General features: G+C 37.3%; 1 pseudogene; it reads right to left on the bottom strand.

Moving 5' to 3' along the window:
- Positions 1–1,643: 1,643 nt before the first annotated feature.
- On the bottom strand, positions 1,644–2,252 carry LOC105513450 (annotated as a pseudogene).

Here is a 2,252-nt window from a genome sequence, read left to right as displayed (position 1 = left end):
CGTGTCGGTGATCCTTCGCGACGACCCCTGCCCAGGAGGGAATCGAGAGTTCGGTTCCAACAAGACCAAAAGCATCTCACAAAATTCTAGTGTTTCAGGAATGAGGTTTGAGAAACACTGGTGTTTAAGTATTTTGCCGATCATATTTAAAAAAGTATTTTCTAAACCCACTTTATATCCTAGTAGAAAAAGTGTTGCCTATTATTCAGTGTCTTTTTGACACTGAGATGATTTCCTAAACACTATATTTAACACAGATTTATACTTTGAATTATCTTTGCACTTAACAACAACAAAAAACTCAATTTGGTTATAGAGAAATGCTCCTTTAAGACAGTATCAAACTGATTTTGCTAACATCTAGGAATTTTGCACTTAAGTTCACAAATGAACATCAAATATGAGTCAGGCACCGGGGATACAATGGTGAGCAACATGTATAGCCTTCATCATCACTAAGCTTACCTTGAGTGACTTTAAATGTTCTTTTAGGATGTTAAAGATTATGGCAGCTTCAAAAATTAAGCTAAGAAGCTCTCCATCATTTTCTATGACTTGAGTTTAAAGCACAAGATTTAGCTCTTATGATTTTTACCCAGAAATCTGAGTGGGCTGGAGGCTTTTTATTTGAGGGTACAGAAATTTGGCATCTTTTTTTTCAGTCCTGTCTGTAGTTATTGACTTAATTCAGTGTTCCACCTTTTTTGAGTTATGTTTTCCTTGAAAAGTGACTATTTCATTTTCTATTAATATTTATTGGCAGTATAAAATTGTATAAAATATTTTAATAATTTTTAAACCTCCCTTTTATTAAATTACCAACCTTACTAGTGGCACTATTCCTTTTCTTGTTACAATTCCTGTGTTTGAATTTCACTGGTATTGCCAAAAACCAGCTTTATACCAGATTATGAGTACTTTATCAATTTGACCATTTTCCTTTTAAAACGTTGTTCTCCAACTTTATCTTTACTAATTTCCTCTTCCTAATTTCAATTATACAATTTTGTTCTTCATTTCTAACATCTTCAAATAAATGCTTGGTCTATTTTTATTCTTTCTTATTTAAAATAATGTTCTCCTATAGTTTGGTCTGTATCTTAAAATGTTAACATATAGTTTTTTTCAATATCACTATGTTCTAGTAATTACAATTTCTCTTTCCTTTTAGACTCAAAGGTGATTTATAACGGTACTTTAAAATTTAAAATACGAACAAAATAAAAGTTCCGCTTTCGTTTTTCAGGGGTGCTATCCCTTAGCTAATTTTTAGCTTGTTCTATCATACTATCTTTACTTGTGCAAATTTAGCCCAACCTTCTAGGTCTAACGTTTATGCCACATCTTTAGGAAGCCTACCTTGTGCTCTCTCCCTTCTCTAAAATTTTATATACATCCCTTAAACATATGTTTACATATTCTCCGCCTTCAACTCCCATCCTCAGGCTATTTTATTCCCGTTTATGAGATTTGCTGTTTAGCTCAGTATTTTGTGGGTTTTCAAAAGATTCCACCTAATTTACCGAGCACCTATGCACCAGACATTTTATTAGGTACAAGGAAAAGCGTTAAATAGATATAATCATGGCCTTCAAGAAATTGAACCTGTAAGAGAGACTAATAAGTAGACATTCAAGTGAGCTTTAGGAGACTTGGTTTGGTAGTGAATACAGTCTCATGTGTATTAACAATTTACAGCACCGTAAAATAAGAGACAGAAGCTAACAAATCCGTTTCAAACAGTTCAAAGGAGGAAAAGGAGAGGGAAGGGCGGTTTAGATACAGCTTCACCATAAATAGCCTGATAATCTAACCCTGTGATAATCCAAGTATAGTCACAGCACCTGCCTCAGAATCACTTGGAAGGCTTGTGAGGAATACAAACGCAGATTCATACCTACTGAAATTAGAATGGAGAAAGGGGCATTTAAGTCTGCATTTTAAACACATTCCCCAGGTACTGAGGCCATCCAAAGTTTTAGAACAGAGCAGAGCCACGCTTCGCTGACCTTGTTCCTCAGCTACTGCCTCCTTCTAGCCGGAGGGTGGCCTGCAGCGTGTCCCTTCCCTTCCCACCGTCCAAGCTATCCATCCAGTTTTCGAAGGTCGGCCCACAGACCGCAGGACAATACGCGAGAGACGAGGAGCTACCACTACCCAAACCACCACACAGGGATCGGAGGCCGGACCCGCAAAGGATTCGGGGAAAAAGGCATCGGGCCAATCCGAAGGGTGAGAGCGGCCCTAGGCAT

Source organism: Colobus angolensis, unplaced genomic scaffold, assembly GCF_000951035.1.
Source record: "Colobus angolensis palliatus isolate OR3802 unplaced genomic scaffold, Cang.pa_1.0 Scaffold23, whole genome shotgun sequence".
NCBI classification, from domain to species: Eukaryota; Metazoa; Chordata; class Mammalia; order Primates; family Cercopithecidae; genus Colobus; species Colobus angolensis.
The sequence above is the reverse complement of the archived record's forward strand: the minus strand, read 5'-3'. Positions and strand labels throughout refer to the sequence as shown.